The sequence below is a fragment of the Filicampus tigris genome, chromosome 2 (genome assembly GCF_054856515.1).
Source record: "Filicampus tigris isolate MCC_2025a chromosome 2, RoL_Ftig_1.0, whole genome shotgun sequence".
Classification (NCBI taxonomy): Eukaryota; Metazoa; Chordata; class Actinopteri; order Syngnathiformes; family Syngnathidae; genus Filicampus; species Filicampus tigris.
The window spans coordinates 39181566-39194800 of record NC_141218.1 but is presented as its reverse complement, the minus strand read 5'-3'; the positions used below and the strand labels follow the sequence as shown (position 1 = coordinate 39194800).

Sequence of the window (13235 nt, the reverse complement as noted above, 5' to 3'; positions counted from 1 at the left end):
AGCACTCATATCCATACCTCTGCACGTAAATAGAGTCAGCTGGAGCCATCATACCAATCATATGATCCTCTCCATTTTACTTCACATTATGTACAGTTCATACAATCTTGCAGCCCGAGTCAACCAGAAAATTGTTTCCAGTTTGGCAGTAGAAACGCAAACGTTCCACTGATCTTGTTTCACAAGACGGGCAGCGGCTTCTTCTCGGGTCATAAGCGGAAGTGACGTACGAGCTGCCTCGCAAAAGTAACAGTCATGTACTTTATTTTATTTTTTATTTAGTAACTCCGAACATAAAAACACAACAGCCAGGGGGGTGACAAACATCGAGGCAAAGAAATATATTACAGAACTATAAAGTGTGACATCATCAGCAGGCACGAAGGACCCGATCCAATCTGGACATTTTAAAAAAATTCAATGAACATTCTATCAGTACGGCCCTAGACTTGTCACATTTTTTTTTTATTTGGCCCTCCGTCCATTTGACTTTGACACCCCTGGTCTAAACCTTGACGAAAATTCATGAACCTTTGCACACACAAAAAACTTCCATGAAAATTAATATTTGGGAGATTTTTTGTGCTTTTTTTCCCTAATAAAGCTCGACAGCGCCACCTAATTGTTTACCAAGTGTTCCCGGTTCCACATACAGCTGTAAAAACTGGAAGGCATATGTAACAGACCAAGATTTTAAACAATGATTTTTAGAGTCATTTGCAAAATTAACAGGGAGTCCCCCATTTTGACTTTTTGAGTTTTGCGCCAATTTTTGCCTTTTATAGAGGTCAGATTTAAACTTACTCCTCCTAGAGAATTTATCCGATTGTTTCCAAACTTCCTGTGGTTCATCTAAACATGTTTATGATGAAAATTTATTGAAAGCTTTTAATTTCATCGCACGCTGTTGCCACGGCGATTCGATGTTTAGGAAGAAAAATGATGCCGTTTTTGAATGTCTAAACCTGTGCGAAAACTCGTGAAAATTTTGCACACACATTAGACATGGCGTAAAAATAAAAACTGTAGAGATTTCATGTGCTTGTTTAAAAAAATGTCTCTGTAGATCCCCGTACACATATTTAATAATATATTCATTTATTTAATTCCATATTTAATTAATTAATTACATATTTATTTAATTATTTAATGATGCATGTATTCAATTGATTGATTTAATTCTACATTTAATTAGTTAATGGAACCTTTAATTAATTAATTATATTTTTCATTAAACATTTAATGGTGTATTTATTTATTTAATTTTGGCACTTTCACTCCTCCATAGTTTTATACCACCGAATGGAGCAAATGGGCAGATTTTCGGTGCTTCGCTCCTCGTCCCACCACTCCAAACGCATCATTCGCATCGGCCCGCACTCAATCGCGCCCGCCCATGCGAACTACATTGACTCCAATTGAAACGCGCTTCCAAAAACACTCTCAACGCAGTTGGTGTGAACGTACCAATACAGTAGTGAGGACGGATGATAGGCTGGCGATACCCACAATGCCTTTGCGATCAACGTAATGGCTACCCCTGCTCTAGTACATGTTTCTATTCTGACTCATTTATTGAAGGACAGGTCAGCCATATTTAAAGGGGTGGTGTCAATTAGAAATGTTTGTTCGGTCAGACAAAGACACAGGCCAGATGGGCAGCCAGTAAGAAATGTTTAGCTCTTTTGTCCAGGACTTTGTTTAAAATGTTTGTTTGTGTAGACTTAAAAGTAATTTGTGTATTTGTTACTTAGCATATAGTAGTTTGAGTATCTTTTGTTGTTTGTATCATTTTGTCTCAAAGGTAGATGACCTGCTTGAAGTACAAAAAGAAATTGCAATAAATTACCCCAAACTGCAATGAGTTGTCATGCACTGTATGTAATGTTCCCATTCGGACGGGAAAATATCTGAACAGTTATCAACCATATGAAAAGTAAGCCAGGGGGCATGGGATAACAAAAAAAGCAATTACCAAGGACCTGAGGATAAATCCCAATATGACGGTCGGTTCAGATGGTGGAGAAACAAAACAGGCTAGCTGGCATTTGAAGCTTGCTTGGAAAGCTATAGGCTACCTAACAAGCCAGTCACTATCTTAAGCTAGCTGGGTAAGATAGCATGCTCAGAAAGCTGAAACGTGACCGTTCTGGAGCTCAACCAGCATTCTCCAGGAGATCAAACATCCTCTACCAACCAGCGAGTCATCCACAGAAGAATTACTTAAAGTGGAATGCATAAAGCTTAATAGCGAATATAATGCAACCTCATTGCAGCCAGCACTGATTACATGGACGCTCTAGCTGAGGCTAACATGGATGACAGCAAGTTACAAGCAGAGCATGTCAAGAAGATTGACAACAGGTATGCAGAAGTTGAGAAGGGAGGTCAAATCGACTCTCTGGTCCAGATTTGCTGAACTTGAACTAGTCACCCTTGCCAGTAGAGTTTAGAAAGCCATGGACCGAGCAGAGCTGATTGAGGTGGAGCAAGAAGCTTCTGAGCATATTGAAATACAGGGTAACTACCTGAGGGAGTTAATTGAAAATACCAACAAAGCACTACCCTTATGGAAACCTTGCATTCCCACAGTCCAAATTGGTAGGCTACAAGGGGGAATGGCATCCCTAACAGACCGGAGCGAGTTGCTGTAGCTCAAGTGGCAGCAAGTGTTTCGTGATACAAAGAGAAAAGTAAGAGAAATACGGAGTGAAGATCAAGATGCCTGAGCAAAATATGAGGAACTGGAAAGAGGACGTGATGCTAAAGCAAATGCGAAAGGAATTTCTGCTGAAAGTGATGAGCAGCTTGGCACAGCCAGCATCCCACACACCATAGTGGACAAACCAAAATCAGCTACTAAACATCCCAGTACACCACTGGGAGCTGAGACAAAAATTCACCTTGTTTGCATACACCTTCCCACTGGATGTATGAGGACCTTCTATCACTGGCGAAGAGATAGATGAGATGAACCGCCCAAAACAGATTGAGCTTCTGATGAGCCACAAAGAATGAAGTCTTGCCCCACAGAAGGCAAAGGTTATTGGAGACCTTGTTCTGTGGGAAGGTCCTCTCGGGAAAGCCATGGGAGCAGCACATCCCGACCTGTTTGAAAAAGTGGACATGGCATTGCACGAGTCTAGAATCCACTTTGCAAGGTCACTAAGGACAGCTGTAGTGTCATACATAAAGAGACTTTTTGACCAACCAAACTCCAGCAGAGACCAACGAGATTTCCATGACGAGGTTGAAGTTATTCGAATTGTAGCTGTAGCTAATAAGGAGGTACTCGACTGGTGGAGGTGGCACAGCATTGGTGTGGCTGGCATACCTAGATGTGGTGTCTGTCGGTGTGGTGGTTGCCAACCAGGTGGGAAAGAAATTACCCTTGTGGAAAAAAAAGAATTGGAGAAGATGAAGGAAGGCCTCACTTATGTGTCAAGAGATGAGCACAGCTCACCCATGGATCCTGTGGTGCTTCAAAATAACAAGCGAGGAATAGAAGCAACCTTCTTCAAAACTGAAAGGTGCCTTGAGAAAGACCCAGAGGGGAAGACCGCATATGTTGCACATATCCATGAGATGATCAAAAGGGGTGCTGCTGTGAAGCTCCAAAAAGAAGAATTTGAAAGCTGTGAAGGTCTAATTTGGTATATAACCCACCTGGTGGCGCCAGAACCCCATTCAGTAACAACCCCTGTCAGGATTGTATGGAACAGCAGCCAGAAGTACCAAGTAGTAAGCATAAACAGCCTCCTTTTTAAAGGACATGATATCCTCAATCCCATCAGAGGTATTGTTCTCCTAAGGTTCAGAACAGGTGAGCATGCGGCCCTGGGAGATGTGATAAGAAATGTATAACTCAGTCTGGCTAAAGAAAAGGGAAGTCCATCTTCATCGATATTCATGAGAATATCGAAGAGTACGCCATTACCAGGGTGAACATCGGTGACCGGCCAGCACGGTGTATCACTAGAATGTCCAGGGTTTTTTACAACTGTCAAAAGACACCTAGATTGTTATCTAACAACTCATGCTGGCTACAATTAGCCACCTTTCATTTGTAAATGTGGCCATTACCTGCGGAATTCGAGAGGGGGGTGGAGGTAGGTGGGCAATTACATCGCAAAGCGCGGGTGATGGTTCCTCTCTGGTATTACAAGCACACTTCACTTCATTGACCATTTGTTTTGGGGGGGAAGCCTACATTTTGTAGCCTACCCATTATCAGGCTTTGTTGCCCACAAACACATTAGACAAAACCTGGTGAAAATAACAAAAATAAGGTGAAGAGAAAAAAGCTGTGTCCACACATCTTTATTTTTTTTTTATTTTTTTTTTACCTAGTGCAAAAATAGTCAACTACAATACTTTGTTGACCATTTTTGTCAGAGGTAGCTTTGACTGAGTAGCCTAAAGGCCATATCCGATCGAGGGTATCGATTTGCAGGGTAGCAAATGTTGGGTTTTGTCAGGAGTAATAAAACACATGTTTGCAAATAGTTTTACTTCACAGAAACAGTAGAAAAGCAGTCATCAGCATTATTCTAAACTGCCATAAGTTCTTTTCAATTTGCCAATACTAAAAACCACATGAACATAGTTCCAGGCCAGCCATGATGCCTCGAACATCCATGGAAGCCCTGAGAATCTGCTTTCACAGCTGATACACTTGTTTTCGGAAGCAATTGATTGTCGTGTGCAACGGCAGCAGCACGTTGGCCTCTTCCTGTCAGAAATTAATTTCCATATTGTTGAAATTCATCTTCAACGTAACAGTGGACAACAGAATACGGAATACAGGGACATTTTTGCACACCTTTTTATTGGGTCGGGTCCAATGATTCGCCTGCTACTCAACGAGTTGACTAAAGGTCACAAACGTTCCCAAGCAGTGGCAAAGGAGTGGCAAATAGTTCCTAATCTTAGCAATACAGTCCAAAATAGTTGCTAGTGCCGGTACAAAATGGCGGCATGTGTAGACCCAGCGATCTCTCACTCTCTCTATTGTTCTGTGTTTTGTTTGTTTCTCCGAAAAGTGTTTGTCCGAATGTTTTTCCCTTCAAGGGAATACAAATAATGTATAGTTGTACTGGCCTCACAGAACCTTTCTGCTAACCAGCTAGTTAAACACCTCCACACAATAATTCACTGATGCCAGGATGGGTTTAGACCTTCTCTTTATATGGCAGGTGTGAAACTGTAACAGATACAGACTGAAAAATGAATAAGATGTACGAAAGTCTACTATTCACAAACAAAATGGCGGCACAGTCGGCAATGTAAATAGTTAACTCCTTAACAAATTCTAATTCGCAAGCTGGACTATCTAACATCCATCCATCTATTATCTATACCGCTTATCCTCACAAGGGTCGCGGGCATGCTGGAGCCTATCCCAGCTGTCTTCGGGCAGTAGGCGGGGTACACCCTGAATTGGTTGACAGCCAATCGCAAGGCACACAGACAAACAAACATCCGCACTCACAATCACACCTAGGGGCAATTTAGAATGTCCAATCAACTTACCATGCATGTGTTTGGAATGTGGGAAGAAACCGGAGTACCCGGAGAAAACCCACGCAGGCACGGGTAGAACATGCAAACTCCACACAGGGAGGCCGGGGCCGGGATCGAACCCACGACCTCTGAACTGTGAGGCGGACGTGCTAAGCAACCGACCACCGCGCCGCCTATCTAACGTCAATCTATTATTAATTACTAGAAAAATACTCACAAGGAATGCCGTTTTATGAGCATAAGCGTCAGACACAACTCAATTTGCTTCGTGTGTTGACTGTACTAGTTTGAGCAGAAAGCTCTTGTTCTCGCGCTGATTTTTTCACTTTCTCTTAAAGTGGCAGCGCACCATAAAAAACAAAGGCTTAAAGGGAACTGAACCTAACAGTCTCATAACTATAAACTACTGAGATAATAATAAGGTTCAAAACACTCCCCGTCTGGTATCTTAAGGATACCACATAACTGAAGTACCACCCGAACATAGCAGCACCATCCCTGGAATCGGTCTAAAATAGTTCTTAACAGTCCCTTGGGAAGCAACCCTATTTTCAGCCTTTCGTATGATCCCATCTTCACTGGGAACTGTCTTTATTATTACGCCCATTGGCCACTCATTTCTTCTTGTTTGTTTTTCTTTGAGAAGAATGACATCTCCTTCCTTAATGTTTGTTGTTTTGCGATGCCATTTCTGTCGAGACTGGAGGCTGCTCAAGTATTCCTTACGCCATCTGCTCCAAAAGTAGTCCGCAAGGAACTGAACGCGTTTCCAATGACTTTTCAACATCTCCTTCTCACTGACGTAGTCACAGATTTGAGGGGCTGCGTGCGTTTTTTTGCTCAGCATCATTGCAGGTGACAAGATGTGAGGATTTTCTGGGTCTGATGATACTGCCAACAACGGACGTGCATTTATGATGGCCGTTACTCCTGCAAGAAATGTAGTCAGGATTTCATGAGTAAGAACACGACCAGCTTGCATCAGCATGTTGTCAAGTATCCGGCGAGCCACCCCGATCATCCGTTCCCATGCTCCTCCCATATGGGACGAATGTGGTGGGTTAAAGATCCACTTGCGGCTTTGGTCCTGCAAGTAATTCTGTACTTTTTCTTCCTCCGAAACATGTGTTGTCATTTCCTTGTGAGCACCCACGACGTTTGTGCCGCAATCGGAATGTAACAGCTTTGCGGGCCCTTGCAGAGCAAAGGAGCGCCTCAGGGCATTGATAAAACTTGAAGAGCTTATCTCCTCCACGACTTCAAAATGGACAGCCCTTGTGCATAAACATGTGAACAGCACTGCCCACCGTTTACTGTTTGCTTGTCCCCCTCTTGTTCGTCTTGCAGTTACCTCCCATGGGCCAAACATGTCCACACCCACATAAGAGAAAGGGGGCTCTGTTTTGAGTCTATCTGAGGGCAAATCACTCATTATTTGCTAATCAAACTTTCCTCTCAGTCTTTTACATGTCACTGATCTACTAATAACTTTGCAATACATCGTCTCCATCCGATGATCAACAATCCACCTTCACGAACAGCACCTTTGGTGAAATGCCTGCCTTGATGGTTCACCTTTTCATGGTGATGGCGTGCCGTCATGGAAGTTTGAATACATAGAAGGCCGTGGGTCATCCGTGGGTCGGCCTTCTTTTATGTATTCAAACTTCCATAATTCAGTGCCAGTAGCAGTTAAAAAGATTCTGACAGTTGAGGAGAAATATTCAAAGTGGTATCTTCAAAAAGAGACCAAAACTATACCGATACTCCAAATGGTTCAAGTACAGCATCAAATTTACTTTTGGCGCACCTTTCATTCAGGTAAAACTACCAGGTGGAATGGCAAAGGGCTACAAAGATCAAGATCCCGAAGATCTTTAGCACGATCTTTCGCTGCAAATGCGTCCATTACTGTGACTTTGTTTGATGCTATTTTCAGGTGACGGAGATTCGAATCTGCCAACATTGACTGTGTACGTTTTAGGAGGTCAATGGCTTCGTGTTCTGAGGGGACAGATTTTAGAGCATCATCCACGTAAAAGTCAACTTCAATGAATTCACGAACATCATTCCTATATTTGGCTGCTCCTTGTTGTGCGGCTCTCCTCAGATCGTAAGTTGCCACAGCAGGTGAGGGGCTGTTGCCAAACACGTGGACTCGCATTCTGTAGTCAACAAGTTCATTCTGTGGATTGTTGACTTTGTACCAAACAAATCTGAGTACATCCCTGCAGCCCTTGCGCACCAGGAAACAATAAAACATCAGTTGGATGTCAGCAGTAATTGCAACTGGATACTTCCTAAATCTCACAAGCACACCTAACAAGCTATTGTGCAAGTTAGTCCCTGAGAGGAGTATGGCGTTGAGTGATGTACCTTCACACTGTGCGCTAGGGTCAAATACCACTTGGATTTGTGACAGCTTTTGTGGATGGTACACTCCAAAATAAGGCAATACCAATATTCTTTGCCATCTTGAACTAGAGGTGCAATTTTTGCATGTCCATTGTCCAACATTTTCTGCATAAAGTCCATAAGGTGAGCTTTCATCTCCGGATTTTTGTTGGAGTGCGCTCAAGTGAGCGGAGGCGGCTGATTGCATACCGGCGATTGTTGGGCAACGGCGCCCTCGGCTGGCGAAATGGTAGCAGCGCAACCCAGCTTTGAGTCTCGTCCTGACAACACTTTGTACATCATTTCAAGGAAAAACAGGTATTCTATTGACGGTGCTGTGTCATTTTTTGTTGGACAAAATACATTGTTTCCTATCGTTTCGTTTTGTGCGTTGCTTTTCACATTTGTGGCACTAGTAACTGACAGCTGTCCCCTTGAGAGTTGAGCGTCTACCTTGACAGCAAAATGATTTTCACATGGGAGGAAATTGGTGGGCCTACCATTTGTCAGAGTGTGAGTCTTGAGAGTGGTAACTTTTGGAGGTTTATGAGTACTGCCCAGGCATACATCCCCAACTATCACCCACCCTAAGTCCAGTCTGTGAGCATATGGTGCATCGTTAGGGCCATTGATTTGACTACGCACTTTATGAACCCTTAGTTTGTCCCGTCCAAGCAGTGGCAGAATCTCAGCATCGATGTCTAAGGGCGGTAGCTTGTAAGCGATGCTTTCAAGATGGCAATGTCCATTTGCTGCAGCTGGAGTGGGGATTTCATCCCTTTTGTCTGGTATCATGTTGCACTCAATTAATGTGGGTAAGGGTATAGCAAGAACACCATCTATGGACTCAATAGATGGACTTCTTCCACCAGCAAGGCCTGTACCACTACATGTTTGGAGAGTGTAAAGTACTGCATTACCCTGGACTTTTAAACTTGTCAAAAAACTCAGAGCATGCAAGCGATACATTACTCTGGTCGTCCAGCATAGCGTACATCCTTTTGTTCATACTGGGGTCACTGGCACAATAGACGTTGACAAGGCATATTTGCGAGCACGACTTTCCGGTGAATCCCTTCCCACACACCTCAGTACAACTTGAAACAACTGTTTCCTCCTGTCCTTCTTGACTCTCCCCGCCGTGATCTGCTGGAGGTTTGTCTATGAATTAGGCTTTGTGTAAATTAAGAACTGATCACTCTTTATTCCACACAAATTAAACTATTGCTTAATTTTTCCTTTTTATCACATTTATGTTTTAATTGCATTTAACCCAATTTATTCATTTTAATTATTTTCTTAAATTCGTGCCATTTCATTAATAAGGTTTATCCTTTCCATAATTATTAACAACTGGATTTTGTTGAATAATCTCAATTATTGGTAGTTCAGATTTGGATACAAAAAGGGTTTTGCTCATAAGACCAATGAGTAATAGCACCTTCATTGTATTAGGATAAAACAATATCCCTTTCCATTTTGATTATCTTGTATGGCTATTCGTCTTAATCGTTTCCAATTATTATTTGAATATTGTAACCATTTTATTTTACAATTGTTCATGATTATTGATTGTAGTACGCATCTGGCGTGTTCAACTTTGACTCACGATTATTGTATCATTTAGTATTCCTTTACTAAAATTCTCTCTAAATCTTTGTCACATTAATTTCTTTTATTTCAACCATTCGACCTTTTTAATGAACAGCTGCACCCATAACAACGGTAAATGCTATACATGAATTCAAATAGTAAGGTCCGCTGATAGTGTAGTGGTACACACGCCTGAGTTGTGTGCGGGCAGCGTGGGATCGATTCCCGCTCAGTGACAGTGTCTATGTGTGCCCTGCGACTGGCTGGCGACCAGTTCGGGGTGTAGTCTGCCTTCGCCCATTGACGGCTGGGATAGGCTCCAGCAACTCCCCGCGACCCTATATAGGATAAGCGGTTTGGAAGATGACATGACATGATGAATTCAAATAGTTACTCCGGATCAATACAAACAAACCCGAGCCATCTTAACAAGGTAGAGGTGCCTAAAATATGTGAGTGGTCAGATCATTCGCCTTAATTCTAAAAGTAGTCACTCATTAAGTGCGCGTGGACAAAGAAAGACGGGTTGACTTCGTAATACTGCGGCAGTTAGTAACCTAGACGTGTCTACCTCGACGCCGGCTTAAGAGAGCTTTCGTACCCCCATGAGGCCACGTTACTGCGGGCGGGGGAAAGGGAAAGTTCAAACCCGTTAGATGGAGAGCTGGCGAGGACTGGAACCAGTTTTAGTTCTCCGGTAAGTGGAATCTGACAAGGGCCATACATGCGGATATGAAGGACGACCAGTCCTCAGAGATCTGTGCGAAACCCACCCTAAAATAATTACACCAGCAGGTATAGAGAAAGCATCCATGGATGATGTAGCTGCCAGAAATGATACACAGTGGAAGTGGGTCTTCCATCCTGCACACTGGCCCCACCGGAATGGATCAGCCGAGGCAGCTATTCGAATCCTGAAGAGAGCACTGAACAATCTTGGCAGAACTACCGGCAACTACACATGGGGAGAATTCCGGACCCTCCTGTTCGGTGCAGCAAACTTGGCCAATGAGCGACTGATTGATGCCCAGGCCCAGGAGCAGGAGCAGGAAGATGCTGTGGAGTATGTCTCTCTGAATTCCCTCATCCTAGGACAAACAGGACTGGGTGGAGACACATAGGGACTTTATTTGGAAGGCCGCTCATGGCACAGGTTGAAAGCTGTCTAGGCTAGTGTAGACACATTTTGGACAAACTAGAATGACTTGGCAGGCCCAAACCTGTTCATCCGACCTAAATGACACAGAACTGCCAGAAATGTTCAGGCGGGAGACCTGGTCTGGGTAGCGGATCAGAACACCTTAAGACAGGGGTGTCGAACTCCGGTCCTCGAAGGCCGCTGTCCTGCCTGTTTTCCATCTCTTCCTGCTGCAACACACCTGTATCAAATGATCAGCTCATCAGCAAGTTCTGCAGGAGCCTGGTCTTAATCTGCGCGATCGTGTCTAGAGAATTGGCGGGGGCCGCTTCTCCATTGTTTACAGCCGGGATCAGCTGTTAGCACTTGTACTATTGGGAGACAAGCTGGAGCGGGTGGGAGTGTCCCACTACCTCACCACGTGGATCCAGGACTACCTCACAAACCGGCCACAGTATGTGAGGACACAGGACTGTGTGTATGACGTGCTGCTCTGCAGAGCGGGGGCGCCACAGGGAACTGTCTTGGCTCCCTTCCTGTTCACCCTCTACACTTCGGACTTCAACTACAACACCCCTACCTGTCACCTGCAGAAGTTCTCTGACGACTCTGGGATTGTTAGCCTCATCACAGACGGAGACGATCGGGAATACGGAGAACTTACTCAGGGTTTTGTGGACTGGTGCCAGCAGAACCGCCTCCTGATCGATGTGGGCAAATCCAAAAGAGATGTTGGTGGATTTCTGTAGGCGCGAACACTCTGCACCTGCACCAGTGAATATCCAGGGAACTGATGTTGATAGGGTCTCAACTTACAAGTACCTGGGTGTTCACCTGAACAATGAACTGGACTGGAATGACAACACAGACACTCTCTATAGGAAGGGTCAGAGCAGACTCTTCCTACTCAGGACACTGAGGTCTTTTGGGATTCAGGGGACACTCCTCAGGAACTTTTATGACTCGGTGGTTGCATCGGTCATTTTTCAGGGAGTGGTTTCCTGGGCAGGCGGCGTCTCGGCCCAGGACAAGAAGAGGCTGGACAAACTGGTCAAGAAGGCCGGCTCTGTCCTGGGCTGCTCCCTGGACTCGGTGGACTCAGTGGGGGACCGGAGGATGATTGCTAAACTGTCATCAATGCTGGACAACCCGGCCCACCCCCTCCAGGGCACTCTAACAGTACTCCACAGCTCCTTCAGTGACAGACTGTTACACCCTCGCTGAGCAAATGAGAGATTCCGCCGCTCCTTCTTGCCTGCTGCTGTCAGACTGTTTAACAAGAACATCGGGTAGTCTCTATAATCTGGCGGACACTTGTGCAATTGTGCAGTCCTGCACCTAAGCTTATATTGTGCAATAATCAACATTCCCCAATACCGTATTTTTACTTTATCCAATGTTGGCCCTTATACTTCACCGCAGCACTGCAGCACTGTCACTTAAAGTGTTTTTTCCTCTGTACTATGTACAGGTCAAAAAAAAAATTCTTCATACTATATGTAGATGTATGTTGGTGTGTATATACACGTGTATATAGCCATGGTTACTGCGTATATTTACAATGGTTTTTGATTCTGAATGTTTACTGTTAATGTTATACATTAACGGCTACATTATGCCCCCGTCTCTGTGACCTATATCTTTGCTGCTGTAACAATGAAAATGTCCCCACTGTGGGATCAATAAAGGCCTTCTTATTCTTATTCTTATTCTTTTTGCTTCCAGTGGAGGAGCAGTAAAGACTAAGAAGTCATTCTGAGAATCTCTCAGAGTCATGAAAGTGGCCTTTTGTGGAAACTAAAGAAACTGTGTTATTTGACTGAGCATGAAATAACTTAACTTATTTTAAAGAGACCTTGATTTTGAAAGTGGGGTTGATATTGTGTGGTTCCCCTGGATCAGTGATCGGGAGCCCAAGTGGGAGGTGTTTAGAGATTTTGGTTCAGAGTTAGGTTAGGTTTCAGTTAACTGGGAACCTTTCCTCTAGTACATGTTTCTATTGGGAATCATTTAGTGACGGACAAGTCAGCCATATTTAAAGGGGTGGTACCAATTGGAAACGTTTATTCGGTCAGACAAAGACACAGGCCACATAGGCAGCCGGTGAGAAAGGTTTGGCTCTTTTGTCCAGGACTTTGTTAAAATGTTTGTGTGTCTACACTTAAAAGTAATTTGTGTATTTGTTACTTAGCATATTGTAGTTTGCAGAACCGGGCATAATCTTTTACTCCATTTTGTGCTGTCCATCTTACCCGCCCAGTGTACAGTACTCACAGATGATGATTGGCTGCCATGAGGCGAAGAGGGAAAAACGTCAATTGGTTGAGCCGCACCGAATGGATGAATGGGCGGATTTTCGGTGCTTCGCTTTGCGACCCGCCGCTCCAAATGCATCATATGTGCCCGCCCGCGCTAACTACATTGACTAATTGAATTGCGCCGCCAGATTCAATTGAACATAGCAGCACCAAAACTACTCCTGGGTGATTTGTTTCTCCACACACGGACTGAGGGTGTTCCAGTCGACGCTCCGGAAGCGGGAGCAAAACCTGCGAGCCAATCAGCAACGCGAAGGGTTGACCAATGG

At 44.0% G+C, this 13235-nt stretch overlaps 1 pseudogene; it reads right to left on the bottom strand.

Annotated features, from left to right (window-relative positions):
- LOC147152406 (uncharacterized) overlaps nt 1–13235 on the bottom strand; it is a 91439-nt pseudogene that overhangs the window by 52624 nt on the left and 25580 nt on the right.